This window comes from Tiliqua scincoides, chromosome 2 (assembly GCF_035046505.1).
Source record: "Tiliqua scincoides isolate rTilSci1 chromosome 2, rTilSci1.hap2, whole genome shotgun sequence".
Lineage (NCBI taxonomy): Eukaryota > Metazoa > Chordata > Lepidosauria > Squamata > Scincidae > Tiliqua > Tiliqua scincoides.
In genome coordinates this window covers 118,825,058-118,842,618 of record NC_089822.1, presented here as the reverse complement: position 1 = coordinate 118,842,618, position 17,561 = coordinate 118,825,058, and the positions used below count along the sequence as shown (strand labels likewise).

At 45.1% G+C, this 17,561-nt stretch overlaps 1 protein-coding gene across 1 annotated transcript in view; it reads left to right on the top strand.

Annotated features, from left to right (window-relative positions):
• SYN1 (synapsin I) overlaps window positions 1–17,561 on the top strand; it is a 94,705-nt gene that overhangs the window by 39,499 nt on the left and 37,645 nt on the right. The gene's annotated exons all lie outside the window — the stretch shown is intronic.

Below are 17,561 nucleotides of genomic sequence, written 5' to 3'. Positions count from 1 at the left end.
TAGCCGCCCCAGAGGAGGCTTTAGCGGGAAGTTTTGGATTACTCAGTTGAAGAAAAGTGACGCTGGTGGTTGTTTTGAAAGCTGACTTCTAAGGAGGGAAGCAGGTTGAAATTCAGAAGGTTCTCACAGGGTGGCACCATATTGGTGATCATCACCAGAAAGTTCCCTCATCTCTGTTTCTATAGCTCTAGTTTTCAGCAACATAACTTGATTGCTTTTTTTCAGAGTGCAATCCAAAGGAACTGCTTGGTCAAAGGAAGTCCCTTGCAATGGCCTGGGAGTGTCAGAAATGTGTCATAAAGTACATTTGTAACTACTCCGGAGTTGGGGAGGCTGATATAAGGTTCACTGGCTTTCCTGGAGGGGGGAAATACTAAGTTTCTTCAGACACCGGGACACCCATGCAAAGTGCCCTATCCCCTTTGGCTTCCAAGCCATTCAGGAAGGTGGGAGCAAAGCAGAGGTGTCTCCAGTACCCAGAAAGGGGGAGGGGAGTGGGACCGGCCTCTGGCATGTAGGCTGGATCCTGTCCTTCTTCCCATGTAGCCTTGCATTACATCAGGCTGTACTACATCAGCAAAATGGCTGACACAGATCTGAATAGCCCCATTTAAGTGGCTGGGACATTACTCAGGATAAGGGGACATAAATCCATTTACTCAAAGTTGCTCTCCTCTCACTTCCTAACCTGCCCTGGATCTGGCACAGGCCACTTGTCCAGTCTATTCCAGCGCAGGTTAGGACTGGGCTGTCAGTCATGTTATTATGGTGCTCTGTCCCTGCTCACTCTCTTTTAAAACTGAAGGTCTCTCCACTGTAGCAGATATCAGTGTGTTGAGATGCCCATAGTCATGCCCATAGTCAGGTATATGAAAGTGATTTAGTCTGCAATCCTAACCTCACTTTCCTGGGAGTAAGTTCCATTGAACACAATAGGACTTACTTCTGAGTAGACCTGGTTAGCATTGTGCCCACAGGGTGCAATCCTAGTCAACTTTCCAGCATTGGCATACAGCCGCGGACCTCTGCAGCCCTGCTCCTGGGGCAAAGCTCTGTGATGGCGCCCCCTGCGGGCAGTCACCGCTGCCCTCGGACAGAAATCTGCCCCCCCTACTTACCAGAGGCTCACGGAGCCTTGCGCGACCTCCCACGCTGGGGAAACCTCTGTGAGGTTCCCCAGCGCTATAAATTGTGTTTCCAGCAAACCAGAAGACAGTTTCCACCCCCATCTGGAGCCTCAGAGAGGCTTCTGTGGGGCCCTAGAGGCTGGCGCTCAGGGCATTTGCCCCAGGTCAGCCTATGGTAGGCACGCAACAGCTGGCATAGCTGTGCCAGTGAGGCATGTGCTGCATCCTGCAGTTGGGGGGCAGTCACTGAGGCCTCCTCAAGGTAAGGCAATGTTCGTTCCCTTACCTTGGAGTTGCATTGCCCTTACGTCAGTACTGGAAAGTTGGTTAGGATTGCAGCCTAAGTATCTCTTATTAAACCAGCTCATAATGTTAAGATAGTGCAAGCTTCTGATTTCAGAGAACTCTCCATCTAGGAAAATGAGTCTTCAGAAAATGAAAGATTGGAATAAAATTTCATAGGAGGCATAAGATATTTCACCTTTGGAGCTCTGAACACTTCTTTTGCTTGATTAAGAGTTCTGTAAAATGCCAACGCTCCTTTGAACAGCTAGGTTGGTTCAGTGCAAGTTATCTCACCAATTATATGTTTGGCAGAAAATTCATTCCGAGAGAGTTCTGAGCTATAGTTTGTACATAAGTATACGTAAGGTTGCAGAGTGATGCTTTAAGGCAGTGATTTTCAACCAATGTGCTGCGGCACATTGGTGTGCCATGAATGGTGTACAGTGGGAGTTTGGGGGAAGATTAGTAGGGCCACTGGGAGAATATTATCCTTCCACTGGCAGCACAGGGTGCCTCACCAGTATTCAAAACACTTATGACGTGCCTTCACAATTTTTGTGCCTTGTCAGTGTGTTGTGAGATGAAAAAGGTTGAAAGTAGCTGCTTGAAGGGGAGTCCTGTCTTGAAGGGCCCAACACAGGATGCTTGGCTGAACTGTTGGCCTTGTTACCCACCAGGCCAACAAATAAGCTGTTTGGTTTCTTTTGCTTGCCCGTGGTGCAAAATAAGGGGGTTGTCAAGCTGCAGTAGGACATGGATGGTGGGCTCTGCATGGGGCTTGGTGAGACACAGCTTGCTCCCCCTGGTGGAACATGTTCTGCTGTGATGCTTATGCAAGTACTGCTGGTTTTTGTCTGACCCCAGCAGTGGTGCAAGACCTCATGTGCAGACTGTCCCTGCACGTGTGCAGCTGCTGCTGCTGCTTCCTCATTTCCCTCATTACCAAGTTCATGAAACATGCTGAGCCCAGGAAAGTATCACAGAGTGGGTCTTGCCACCAAATGACTTGGGATTCTGGTCTTTCCTCTGAAACTGATCAGGAAAAACAACTCAGCAAAGCCAATGAGTCTTGGCCTGAGTCATGGAGAGACTCTGGTGTCCTGCTGATGAGAGGTTCCTCAAGTCACTCCTTCAGAGCATGGTTTCTGTTCATGTTTCTGTCCTGGCTCTGAAGCCAAGAATTCACTTCCCAGCCTTGCCTGCTTTCTGGTTCTAGGAAAACTAAACGGGCAGGTCTGGGCAAGTGAGCCTTGCAACACTTTCCCTTGCAGGTGTAGTTATTCCTGTTGCAAGCATTGCGGCTCCTTTCAGACTGAAAGCTGCCCAGCCTTTTAACCATGGTAAGAGATTGGGAGAACCCTATGGGATAATATAAACCACAGTTAGCTATGGAAATGAAAGGAAGAGTAGAATGTGGGGAGAGGAGGTGTATCAAGCCCATGGGATGCTACTTATGTTCAAACCATGGTTTAAGACATCTGGCAGCATTATGCCAGTACCAAATTCAAGTGTGTGACTTTCTTGTTCAGGATAGATTAACCACTTTATTACTGGAGACAGGTACAGCCAAGACTGCTAGCTGGCATGTACCCAGCAGCTTCTCTTTTTAGGTGCTGCAGCTTACAAGGAGGGACTCTGTGAAGGTATTTCTAGACTGGCTTAATTACACATGTCTTAGGCCTGGAAATACATCATAGCGTTTGTCATCATACCTTTAGCAAAACACAAGAGAGAAACTGTTGTGGGCATACTCAGGTATCCTGCAGAAATGCAGGTACAGTATCTTTTCCTGCATGCTGCTCCTGAGCTCATACTGAGAAGCTAATACAGGTTGAACATCCCTTACCCTTCAGAATTCTGAAATCCACAATATTCTAAAAACCACATTTTTTTTGAGCCGCTGACATGATTCCCCAAATGGAAAATTCCACACTTGACCTCATGTCATGGGTCGCACAAAATAATTAAAAATATTATATAAAATTATCTTCAGGCTATGTGTATAAGGTGTATATGAGACATATAAATGAATTTCATGTTTAGACTTGGACCCCATCCCCAAGATATCTCATTGGATATATGCAAATATTCCAAAATACAGAAAAAAATTCAATATCCAAAACGCTTCTGGTTCCAAGCCCTTCAGATAAGGGATGCCCAACCTGTAGTGAGAACTTTGCAGACCATGTGGGCTGGTTTGGCCTCAGTCAAATGCCATGGGGGTTTCAGGCCCTTTAAGGGAAGATTCACTGCTGACTCTGCACATAGCCTTCCTTCCCTAACCCCAGAGAGCTCTTGCCTTGTTTCCTAGAGCAGCCTACTGGAAGTTACAGATAACACAGCCTGTGTTACATTGTGCTTGTGATGTTGAAGCTTGTTCTATTGTGCATGTGAATTGGCTGGCTGGTGTGATTGCACATAATCCTGAATATTTGAGCTACTCAGGGAATAAAGCAAAGACAGTGTTTGCAGTCCAGCTTCTGTGAGGGAATGAGAATCTGTTAGTCTGGCTACAATTCAAATGAGTCCAACTGTTCTTTGGCAAAAGGCTTCTAGTCAGTAATTATCAGCAACCCTGAAGAGTTTAATGTGCCAAAGCAGTTTGGATGAGAGTTGAGAGCACCTGTGTACTATTTCTGTCCGTAAGTAAGAAGTGCTGCTTGGTGGGTCTTGGGCCTGTGGAAAGAAATGTCAGGAAGCAGCCTGGGATGAAGAAGGCATATGTGAAGAAGGAATGTTAAGGTTTTCCATTCATTGACAATAGGAAATCAGTCAGTATGTTTGTGTTTGTTTTGTTTTTGTTTGTACTATTCAAGGATGAGTAAAAGTTGAAATGTTGAGAAAGTGGTACAGGGAGGGCCCTAAGGGATGGAGATCACCCAGTGTCATCTACTCCCTCTTTGCCTTCCCTCTAGGGCTTCCCTATGTAGCAACTGCAGTTTTTATGCATCTCTCTTTCTCTTGCAAAACCCTTCAGGATGTCAGGAGTCAGGGAGAAGCTGTGACGTAAGGGATAAGGAATGGGAACCAAAAGGTGATGCTAAAAGAAAGGTATGAGTCCACCTTGGTATGATGAAAGAATACATGTGGGGAGTGCTCAGTGATATGTGCGTGGTGCCGCAGTCCAAATGGAACAGTCTTGCAATTCTCTGGGTTTTCCATCAGTCTCTGGGACGGATTTCATATATGAGTGTTTAATATATGAAACATATCATTATTATATACTCACCATTTGTCGAGTGTTGACAGCACTTTCCGTATTTTATCTGAGTAGGCTTTATAACCCTAAATAGGCTTTTTCATCAGTGAGAAGGAAACTGAGGCTGAAGGGACAGTGTCTTGTTCAAAAGCCCCTATTAGTTTCTGGCTGATGTGAGGTTTGAACAAGAATGTAGCTGTAGTCCACAGGGCTGGTGTTGCAGGTCAGGGTTGTTTGGGCATATGTCAGGATTCACTTCTGTGCCTGGTCATGCCGACTGCTGCTCCCCACCCCATGGCTTGGTAATCACTCACATCACTTTGTGGGTGCTGGAGGATAGATCAGCAGCAACAGTGATTTCATGAATTTCTGAGCATCTTTACATGGTGCCTGGAAAGACCAAAGATTTCTGCTGTGACTGAGTCAATAACACTCTGTTGGAACATTAGAGTCAAGTAGAAGAATGGGCAGAATGGTGAAAAATTTAGAGAACAAAATTTGCTGATAGGTTTGGTGACAGGTTTATTGGTGGTTGGTGGCAGCTGCAGCGTTCCATGTGGCTACCAGCTGATAGTTGCCTTTATGTCTTTCTTGTTTGTTTCTTCAGCAGTGGTCTTTCTCAGCAGCAGCCACCACTGCTCTTTTGTATGTGCAGCTTATAGGAGTCCGGATAGCAAAGACATCCAAACTGACTTGTCCAAGCTAGCACATGTTACATGCACACAGGGATGGTTTTTTTAAGGTGAAGAATCCCTATCCCCCCACATCTTGAAAAGATGGTGCATCATGATATAGCTTTCCAAGGGACCTTCAAGCAGAGAATATGGCAGCTAACATTAATGGGCACCCCCCATAATTTGTTTTAGCATGGTCATGGGGGGGAAAGAGATTGTGTTGCTGCTTTGAGGCTGCTGACAATCACAAGTTAGTTCCCACCCCTAAAATTTGTTCTCTGACCAATTCCCGAAATGGTCTCCTCAAAGCAAACCATGAAATTCTCTCTCTTTCTCCACCCCCCCCCCCCCCGTGTGTGTATTGTACTTGGGTTACTCTCTTGGTATGGAAAATAAAGGGTAATTAAAATGACCTTTTAAAAAAAACCCATGACATCACCCAGTAGGGATATGTAAGGTTTCAGGACTCAGAGAACATTGAGGCTTTCAAATGGGGAAAAAAGTGACTTCTTCCAGCTTAGTTTTTACATCAATCTGTTTCAGAGTGCCTACCAAGTTGACAGGCTGCATCAGTATCTTCATGACTGACAGAGCCCCTGATGCATTTATCTTCTTTAGGTCCCTACTACTGTCAGGGAAGCAGGGATAGTGAATGGCCTTTGCTCTACCAGGCTACTGATGTGGGATGCGTGAAGGATGAGCCTGAGATGGCCTAGTCTTCTTTTTCCCTTGGTAGTATGGGATGGTTGTGGCTGTGTCTCCACCGGTATGGATCTTGGAAGAGCAGGAAGCATTGGCTCCCCCCCCCACTTCCTGGACATTCTGGGCCATCAGGTGTGTCATTTTTACAGCGGTTCACCATGACCCACCCAAATACTGTTTTATATATTATTTTTAAAATCTCATTTAGCCTCACAATAACTTTTTGCCAGGGTTCTCAATGTTCAGATGGGGAACTGAGGGTGACTGAGAGACTTATCAAGACCATCACATGAACTTTGTAGCTGAGGGGTTGTCATGGTGTTGAGCAGGGCTATGCGGTCAGGGGAGGAAAAGCCTTGCCTTTCATACTCCAATGAAAATAGTTGTTACGAAAAGAAAGAAAATAAAAATTTTCCACTGTTCTGTGTTATGAATATTTCTGTATGATTCCAATCAATTTTTTAATAGTTAAAATAGCCAAATTTGTGGAGTTCAGCTGGAAATACAGGGAGAGACGAGCTCAGTTCCCCTCTGAAGGTGCAACCCCTGAGAAACTGGATGGAGCATGAGCAATAAGCATATGCCTGTTACTATCTCTCTGTATGTCACCAATGTAATGTTTGTAGACCCTTTCATTGCATGTATTTTCTTTTTCTAGTCTAGGTAGCTTAGGACCCAATCCTGTACTTACTTTGCACCAATGCTGAGCCCTAGCTCTGGCGCTGAGTACCGTAAACCTGCTGTAAAGCATGTTTACAGTACCCAGAGAGTAGGTACCAGTCAGATGCTGGGCCCAGTGCTGGTAAGAGGAGGACACGCTGCTGCTGGGGGTAAGTGAGACCATTGGGTGGCCTTGGGAGGGTGGGTGGGGCTGGGGAAGGAACTGGGGTGGGAGGGCTCTGCCAGATCCTGAACTCTGAGTTGGGCCAGAAGGCCCAACACAGACACTCTTGCGTCTGTGCAGGATAGCCAGCACAGATGCAAAGAGACTCATTGCTGAGGCCGGGGCTTTCTTTGGGGGAAGGGGACAAAAGCCCCCTTCCATTGGGGAGACTCCTGGCAGCTTTCCAGCGTTTCTGGATACAGTGGTAGCTGTTTTGGCACTGCTGCTCCAGCAGGCACCGGGAACCATAGAATTGGGCTGTTATTTCATGTATATGTGTAAAGATCATTAGGCTTCCTGGACTCATCATACAACTGCAATGAAAAAGAACCAGGGAGGCAGCTGTCACATCTGCTGCACTGATTGGGGCATGTTTTGGACCCAATGCCAATGTGTTGAGCCCACATGTCTTGAGCCCCGTGCCTCCCCAGCCATTGACCTTGCTGCATGTCACTGGTGTTGATATACCTGTTCTTTTAATTTCCAACCCCATCAGCTTTGCCTGTGGGGCAAGTGTATACTGCTACACTACCTGTTACAGTCCCAACAGAACAATTGACTAGAAGGCTGTGTTTACATCATTGGCTGTGTTTACATCATTGGATGACCCAAAGGCCTTGAGGATGCCAGACCAATGAGTCGCCTCCATTCCTGCTCTCATTGTGTCCCACCATGTCCTTCCACATTATGCCCTTTCTGTGTCCATATAAGAACACAAAATGAGTCCTGCTGGATCACACCACCTTCCTGTATTCAATAATGGTGATGCTTTTGGGAAACTTTCATGCAGCACATGAAGGGCAAGATCCCTCTGCTGCTGTTGCTCCCCAGTTGCTGGTATTCAGTGGTGTACAGGGGGTCCCCTTTATAAGTCCAGGTTAAGGACTATGAAACTTGGACTTACACTGTAACAATATATAAAGGGAAATTTCCCCCTATTAGAAATAAGTGGTTGTACATAGGGTTTACCTGAGATTAGCAGCTAAGATAGTGACAAGCCATGATGTGTACGTGCAACCTCTTGATTTTAAAAATGGGCTACATCAAGATGTCAGATGCAAGGGAGGGCACCAGGATGCAGGTCTCTTGTTGTCTTGTGTGCTCCCTGGGGCATTTGGTGGGCCACTGTGAGATACAGGAAGCTGGACTAGTTGGGCTTATGGCCTGATCCAGTGGGGCTATTCTTATGACTTATGTTCTTATGGCATATAGAAAATTCAAATATCCATGGAGAGCAGGACACAAAAGCTGCACTCCTATACTCACTTACCTGGGAATAAATTCTGTTGAATTTAGTGGGGATTATTCTTGAATAGGCATGGATAGGATTGCACTGAAAGACACTCACATTGCTGCTCCAGTTGATGACACACAAACCAAAACACAGCAAATGCCAAAACTGACACTATAGAACTGTAATACTGTAAATAATTATGTCTTTTTAAAAAAGAGGGTGGGGAAAGGAGAAAGAAGAGCACACAGGCATGGCATCTGCAAAATGTAAATTCTCCACTGCCCCTTTAAAATAAGAGAACAAAATCTGCAGGCATAATGAGGACAAAATCCAGGACTGTTCCTTTAAAAGCTTTTAGGGGAAAGAAGACAATATAAGTACAGGGAATTTAATGTCCAGGTCTTCAAAAATCAGAGAACTTAAATGCAGGGAACTATAGGATGGGAAGACATAATTGGGTCTTCCTGTACTGCCTCTGAACATAGAGACTCCTTGTTACCTTGATGATGTTTGGAAGTCCTCTCCTTCATGAGTTTTTTCTTCTTTTGAAACCGTATTTGGCCATCACCATATCTTGTGGTAGCAAATGCCCTGGATTAATTATGTTCAGTTTGTCTTTTTTTAAAAACTGTATGTGGCCATCAGCATATTTTATGGTAGAAAATGCCCTATATTAATTATGTGCAGTGTGAAGAAGTTCTTCCTTTTGTCTGTCCTTAATCTACTAGCCATACGCTTCACTGGGCCACCCCAAGTGGGAGTATTTTGAGAGAGGGTGACAAATATCTCTCTGTCCATTTTTTCTACACCTTGTAAACTTCTGTGTTGTCTTTCCTTACAGCCCAATCCTATGCATGTCTACTCAGAAGTAAGTCCCATTAGAGTCAATGGGGCTTACTCCCAGGAAAGTGTGGATAGGATTGGGCTGTTAGTCATTTATTCCTTTAAAAAAAAATACCTAGATGCTTTTGCCTATCCTTATAGTCTTTCCTAAAGGCTCTGATAATGGCCTTTTGAACATTTTTTTTTTTTCAAATTCTTCAATATCCTTTTGAAATCCAGAGTATCCAGAACTGGTTCACAGTGGTTCAGATGCAGCTATTTAGTAGATTTCTAGAAAAACACTACAGTACTGCCCAGTCTATAAATGTGTGGAATGCACATTTCCCTGAATGCAGTGACATTTCTGCTTCTGTACATGGATGCTCTTGCTGATGCAGTGCTGCTAATACACAAGAGGCTGATGTACTGAACACAGTGCAGATGGTGCAAGCTGTGACTGTGCATTGGTACGACTGTCCTTACTCCTAATCCTTCCTTTTTGGATAGCAGTCCAGAGAACCATGCCATCAATTCTGTGTGCCCAAAGGGACCTTGAATTTTTGACCCCTGAACAGCAGTCCCATGGCAAAGCAAAGTGCAGTTGGAAATCTGGGAGGAGAATTCCAATCAAAGTCCGGTGATTTGCCATGGAAGTAGGGTTACCAATGGAAGACATTGTGCCTATACCTTTAACCATTGTATAGAAGAGGGAATTTTGGCAGGTGCAGCTTTTTAAACCCTCCCATGTTGAGCTATACCTGTCAAAATTTCTTCTTCTATACTAAGGGTGGGCAAACCCCAGCCCAGGGGCCATTTGCGGTCTTCAGGGACCCCAATCTCACCCGCAGAGAACCCCCGTCTCCAATGAGCCTCTGACCTGTTGGAAACTGTTGAACCTGTGCTGGCCCATGACTGCTGGTCACAACTACCAGACTCAAGCTGCTGGCTGAGTTAGAGCAAGGCCTTTTATATTCTCCATGTGTTGTCTGCATTTCCCTGGGCATTATTTTACACCCCCCCCCCCCACCTCTGAACAACTTATGTCTCCATGTGTTTCTGGCTTGGTCTATATGTTTTCACTGTGCAAGAGGTAAGTGTGTGGTAAACAGTTCATAGTTCTCATGTGGTTCTGCATGTCTTTATTATAGTTCTCATGTGTATTATAAACAAGCTCAGTAAAATTCATTCATTCATATAAGCTTCCTCTCTAATATATTCATTTATGTAAATTTATTTGAATTTGAAATTTAAATTAGGCCGCAATCCTAACCAACTTTCCAGCACTGACATAAGGACAATGCAACTCTGAGGTAAGGGAACGAACATTGCTTTAACCTTGAGGGGGCCTCTGACTGCCCCCCAAATGCAGGTTGCAGCACATGCCCCACTGGCACAGCTATCCCAGTGCTGGAAAGTTGGTTAGGATTGTGTCCTTAATTCTTCTTTTCCCTGGCCCCTGATGCAGTGTCAGAGAGATGATGTGGCCCTCCTGCCAAAATGTTTGCCCACCCCTGTTCAATGCAGTGGTTAAAGGTATAGGCACTCTATTCCTGTTTGTATCTGGTAACCCAAATGGAGGAAGGTATCTGCTGCTAAGAGGTGGGAAACTCATGGGATCCTGCCAGGTGTCTTCTGATTGATCTGGAGGCTTAGCAGAACTGGCAAGAGCCATTCATCATCCTGTGTGCAAAAAAGCCTTTGTGGGTGGGGTTGTTCCTTTTTTTTCTTTTTCTTAAATGCATCCAAAAGCAGGCCTTTGAACTTTGCTTTGATTCTGGCTGCTGGTTACTGTAGTTTCTTTTCCTTTCCCCGTTGCTGCCATCCTATCCCTTTTTCTCTGGAACTGACATCATTCATTTACCGAGGTTTCTTGGAAAATCTTGAGGATATTGCTGCCAAACTGTTGTGTTCCAGTATTTCCTGTGGTATTCTCCCATCTTTTTAAAGATCCGTGAAGGCAATTTTTCTGACTTTCAGCATAACTGCAGTGCTAGTTTTCATGTCTGGATTTGGCAAATCCACAATGATATTTCTGTTGCCTCTGCAGAGTCTGAACTGCTTGCTTTTCCTAGTTTTATATTTGCATAAAATGGTGCGTGCTGTAATAAAATGTTAAAAATGTTTGCCAGAAAATATTCAGATGTTTTTGTTTAGGATACTGTGACTGGCACAATAATGCAGCAGGCCATTTTTGTCTTTGCTTTTGGGATGGAAATTGCAGCACTTCCTTCTGAGCAGGCATACACTCTGGAGCATCCTGTCCACGTCCTCAAGCTGTATAAACTGAAAAGAAACGCAAATAACAGACAGACTGTTGCCTGAGAGACATCTATAGACACTGTCTATAGAGTGTTGAGTTGAATCTGAGCAACTTTATTTGCAAAGAACCTTGTGAAGGCATCGCAGCGGGCACTGGGAGAATCTCATTGATTCTCCTGCAGTGTTGCGTGTAACAAGCCCCACTCAGTGAGGAAACGGCTCCACTGGATGAGATTCTGTAGCAGCAATGGAGGTTGGGAAGAAATCCTTCTTCACCACCACAACTGCCATTGAGTAGGCACTTAGATGTACTCTTGCCTGAGTTCGGTCAGATTCATCCCTGATTTTGGCAATGGCATAGCTTGTTTCTTGAGCTTTGTTAGTTGTGATTTTGGCAGATAGTTAAGCCTGACATGTTTGATCAGCCATAAGCCTTTTAAAATAATCAATTGGTTTCTCACACGTATGTTTGTGCTTTGTGTGACAGCGACTTTTCAGCTTACTTGGAGCCGTAGCTTGGTTTGCCAGTTTCTCACTTCAAACAGCACACTTAGGATGTGGCACTTCTTCTCCAGGTAAAATGAATCTGAAGAACTAATAGTCTCCATTATACTGGTGCTTGACTGTTTTAGCACTAACACTGAAGGCACTATATGCATTACTCCCTGAATTAGTGCCAGTCATACCAAATTCATTGTCATAATCTAATTTCCATTTTTTAATTAAACATCTACCCATGTCGAGTAAGCCCAGGTGTCCCCTCAGGGATGTTATTCATTCCCTTTGCTTCTGGCCTGTTTGCTAGCTCCCGCATGAGATAAATGCAATAGTGATTCAGCCCCTAGGAGTGTGCACATGCAGGCACTCTATTCTTCACTATGCGTCTCTTTATGAGGCTGCTTCTGGCCCCTCCTTCTGTTTGCACCACCATGTGAGGCGCTGCTACCTCACATGTTGGCAGAGGGATGAGAGAGGCCTTTGCTCCCCTGTTTGGCCCCAAAGAAACAGCTACACTAAAAACTGGCTAGACGAAGCAAAGAACATGCAGTCCCCTTGATGATGAAGCTCATGGCCTGCCAGTGCTCTTGGAATATTTTCCTATTTGATGGAAAGCCACAAGAACCAAAAAAGGCAACAAGCAGAGTAAAAAGAGACTAAAGGGTCTCACCACAGGAAGCTGAATGGAAGGGTCTGTTTAGAAGGAACTTTCTTGCGTGACACACAGACTCTTGCAAATTCAGCATCCAGGGCATACAAAGGAAGACGAGCAGGTGACTCTTTCTCATTTGTAACAGGCTGTTTCTTCAGTTTGCACTGCCGCATGAGGTGCAAAGCAACTACTTCCTGAAACTGGTCGGGCAGCTTCTGTTTTTGCTGCTGCGTGGAGTGCAAAGCAACTGCTTTTTATTAGCTGCTTCTTCCTCCCACATCACTGTCTCCTCTGGCCCTGTGGCACACCTGAGAATTAGCTGCAGCACACCTGTTGAAAATTGCTGTTCTAGGCTGAATAACCAAGTTCCTTTAAGTTTTCCATAAAGCTCTGTATCCAAAATATTTTTTTCCTTTTTTGCAATTTTTCTACAACTTTCCCAGAACATGACATCAAAAGTATTAACACTGAATTGTTAATGACAGCATGTAGTTTTCATTTCCCTTAATTTCAGTACCACACTCTTAATAAAATCCAAAACTGTATTCAGAGCATGTGCACAAACCATATACACTCATGCAGAAGTAGAAAAATTAATGAACTTGAAAGAGTGGGTAGACTTATGCATGGGTCAATGCAGTGGATGATGCTTCTATGGGAGCATCTGCTTGGAAGGGTGGGGGTGAGACTGGGCTGAGAAGCTTTTACTTACCATTAATTAATCAGAGGCAGCAACAAATAAAGGTAGCCGTTTTAGCTTATTTTCCAGATAGGAAGGGAAGTGAAGGTGCTTATGGGAACTGTAGTCTGTATGAGGGCTGCTGCTATGGAAGTGCAGCACCGTACTCCTCACAAAGCCTCCTCACAACTGCCATAAGCACCTTCAACTCCCTTCCTGTTTGGAGAAGAGGTAGAGTGGCTCTTTTTTCTCCTTTTTGCTGCTGCCACAGAACAATTCTTGGTAAGTCGTTTTCAAAGAATTTCACACACCCCTAAGTTTTACGCTCCCCCGACTTACCCGAGGGTCATAGAGAATTCCATGATTTTTTGCTCAAAAGCTGCCCTCAACTTATTTATGAGATTGACATAGGCGAGTATCTATGGTATGTGTGTTCTGCTACAGCATTATTTTGCTGAATCATACAATTTTTATGACCCGCTACTGGAGATAGGGCCAAACTTGAATTTTACATTTTTTAGGAGTCCACAATGCCTCCTACAACACTACTTCTTATAACATATATCAGTGCTTCCTACAACACTGTTTCCTATACGACAATAGCATTCTTGTCCCAAGTGTAATTTTTACAGTGTGATTTAAAAAAGAAAAAATTTAAAATCCATACAACTTTGGACAGAAAAGTTCAGTGTGGAAAAGTATACCTATGACCTCCTAGGCAGTAGAAGCTGCATATTCTGAATAGTGCTTTGCCAACAAGAGCAGTGTGTTCTGCCTAGAATGGCACCAATCACTTGCTTTCAGGAAAAGCTGCCAGTAGGAAAGGGGGGACTCAGTGGATAAGGCAGTCTAGCCTAGATTCCTCCTTCAACAAGAAGACTGAAGCTCCCAAGAATGAACTACAACCTGTCTCATCCTCCTGGGAGTGGCTGCTCCCATCATCTTCCACCACTGCCATATAGGAAGAATGGCAGCAGCAGTAGTTGATTACACTAATACATCAATCAGTACAGTACTGTGAACACATCTACATTAGAATACGATTATAATTACCACCCACATTACTGATTCACACAGCACTCTGTTTTCCAGGAGGTGGTATTATAGTACAAATGTTTATTAAGAGTTCAAGAGAAAGCGAGGTTTGTTTTCCTTACATGTGTCCACAGTTTGGGGGAAAACTCCACATGTGGTTTCCCGCACAAAGATGCAGGGCTACATCTGAAATGATGCAATAAGAAAACAGCTGTGGATCAATCCTTTGTCCAGATCAGAAATGCAGCCAGCTCTAGGGTGGGGTAGTTTAGAACACGCACACAAGAATGTCACAATGATGGCTCATCCAGTACTAAGGGTCAACTCTATGTCAATAGCAGCAGCAGCAGCAGCAATAGTAATAGCAGTAGAAGACTTTAATTATTATTTTAGCGCTGCTACTGTTGCAAGCCCTGATACTATTGATATTTTATTACTATGATCGCCATTTTACTACTGCCTCAGCTGCTGCTATTACTATTGTATTGCACCACACCTTTGATAAATATAGCCCAGTCTGCCTCTGTTCCCTCAAATAGCTACTCTGAAGGTTGATGATCCTGATTAGAGGAGATAAATCAAAGAGCAAGTGGGGACATAATACAAGGTTTCTCAGCTTTCATCCTAGAAAGACTCTCTAGTGCAATATTTCTTAACCAGCAGGAGGAGGGGCTGGGATCCAGCAGTTATGCGGGATCCCAACCCCTGTTCCTGAGGAGTTTAGAGCAGCTTCAAGCCGCTCCACTCTCCTTGGGCTTGTGTCACCCCAGGAGGTGGTGCAAGTCTGAGGAGACCCATGGGGCAAAGGTGCCTTACCTGGAGGTAAGGGGAAAAGTTTCCCCTTGCCTCTGGCTGAGCCACTTTGGGTCCCCTCTTGGCTTGCCTGTTCCAGCACAGGGTAGGATTGCACCCTTTGATGATTTAGCATTTGTGATGCAATGCAGAATGCTGCCCAATGCCGCCTCAGGTCCACTGATGATTTGGCATTAGTGATGCAACCCAGATTGCTGCCCAGTGCCGCCCTCAGGTTCAAAGCAGTCATTGATTGCACCCCTTGCATGGTTTCTTCAGTTGCAGAAGTGCAGGACTTTGATGTTTGATTTCAAAGGACTGCACAAATGAAGCAATTCCTTTGTGCACTTAGCCCCTGTAAATCAAACTGGAAGACATGTTTGAAAAAACTGTGTGAGGAGGCGGGTGTTCTACTTTGCGCTCTCTTTTAGTGAACAGAAAGTGGATCAATGCAGGTTGCATCTGTGGCAGATTGGAGGGAGGCAGTAGCAGTGGCAGACTCTGGGTGAAGGGCAGCCCAAATCTTCCACCCTGTTGTCCCTATGGAATCTGATGCAACACACCTCACCTAATGGATGGGATGCCCCATCTGGCATTTACAGCCTTGTTCATTCTCGAATGGAAATACTTCAGTGGGGCTTAATTTGGATTATACTGTATATCCAATGTCAGTGAGGCTAATGTAAAACCCACTGCTGTGAGGTCCATCAGGACACCTTGGTGCTAGAAAGCAAGGTTATAGAGTTGTCTTCTCAGCTCTGTGAGGAAGGTAAACTACACTGTTCCTATGTAGGAACTACTCTGATCCTGTTTTGGGGTGGGTATGTGTGTTAAAGTCAGGGTACAATTTTTAAATAAGTGAGGGATTGGTCACAGTGAGAGTCTTGGAGCTAGGACTCCTGGGTTCTATTCTTAACTTCTGTGGGGTAGACCTGGTTGGGTTTGAAACCAGGAATTCTGGACTCTAATCTTGGCACTGAGTGGGCAGTGAGGTTAGGCAGCTGTGTCTGGTGTCAGACGAACCCACTGCTCTGTGGGGGTTGGGGATTTGCTGCATCAAGGCAGTAGTGGAAAATTGGTGTGTGTATTTGTATGGGGGTGGATCACTTTCCCTGAACAGTTTCCATTGTTCCTGGAACTGCTGCCCAGGATGGAGGGGCTGGGTCTGGTAGAGCTCTGGCTGGATGGGAAAAGCTAACTGGGCTAAGAGCCAGGCCTCAGCTAGAAACAGATGCTGCTTGCCCCTCTGAGAAGGAATGGTGGAGAGCCTGTGTGTGTGGAGTGGGGGGGGAGTGTCAGAGTTAAGGTTGCAACAGAGAAACAAAGCGGAGCAAGAAGATGGGGAACGGAATTTGGAGGTGGGGTGATGTACGTGCCAAATAAAGGATAATGGTACATGATGGTAGACTGATCAGCAGGACTTTTGTGTAAATATTTTGGCTCAGCCCTGGCTGATTGTGTCGGGGCAGTGGACTGGTGTGATGCAGCAGCAAGGACCTTTCACACTCTCCCTGCAATCCTGGCTTCGCCACTCTGAACTTCTGTCTGCTGGAAGATTGCTCACCATTTCCCCTGTTCCTGCCTTAGCCAATATTGTACTTTAGCATAGAGGCAGGAGCACACTGACTGCTACAGACCAACACCATCCTCAGCCAAGCATGTGTGCTGGAAGCAGGAGTTATGTGGGACGCCAATACCCTCCTCTACAATAGTTGGTCTGCATGCCTCTTTAAGCCTCCCAAGCCTCTTCAAGCATTCTCCTGTGCGTCTTCCTCTTTCCCTTCCATGACCTGTCTTCCCAGGCCACACTTTTTCCTCTGATGGTCTCAGTGGTTATACCTGTACATGTATTTCAACAGAAGTTAACATGGTAGTCTGGGTTGGACATCATCAGCCAAAGTGAGTAGTGGTTGCTCGTGGCAGGTTGTGAGTCCAGAAGATGGCAGGTCAGGGGAAGGGGAGAAACTCTGACCTGCTACCAGCCATCCCTGCAGGATGCCTGCTCCAGTACGCAGACCTGGTAGCGATTTTCAACCAGTGTGCTTCTAGGTTAGTAATTTTCAACCACTGTGTTGCAGCACACTGGTGTGCTTCGAATGGTCTGCAGGTTTGGAGGAGGGTCATTAATTAGTAGGGCCATTGAGGATGTGAGCCTCCTGTCAGCAGCGTGGTGTAATGTGTTAATCGTCAAAAAACCGATGGTATGCCTTGACCTTGTCAATGTGCCATGAGATGAAAATGTTGAAAATCGCTGCTCTAAGCAGAGGCTTCAAGGCTGTGGCACAACCCTTGCCACCAGAAACCTCAACTTTCTTCTTCCAGACCTGCTCAGCCCTGGACCCAGCCCAAGCCCTGCTTGGGAAATATAGATTTTGGGGGGGGGGGGGGGATATAGTTTTTTATTTAAAAAGTTTCATACTACAATAAATAATACAAAGGAAAGAGATCACATTTTACATTTTCAACTACAGTCACATTACATCAACTATTTAATTAGAACACAGATACGTCACGTTATTGGTGGATTCAGCCCATCTAACCACTCCCACCATTTTTTCCACCTGTCTCTACCGGTTCTCACCCTTTTGTAAGCCGTGACACCGTAGACTCTGGAGACCACAAAGCGGACCCATCCCTACGTGTTGGTGGACTTTTTCTCCTTTATTTCTTTGCCCCTTTGGATGCCCAGCGCAAAACAGGACATACAGATTTATCAATCT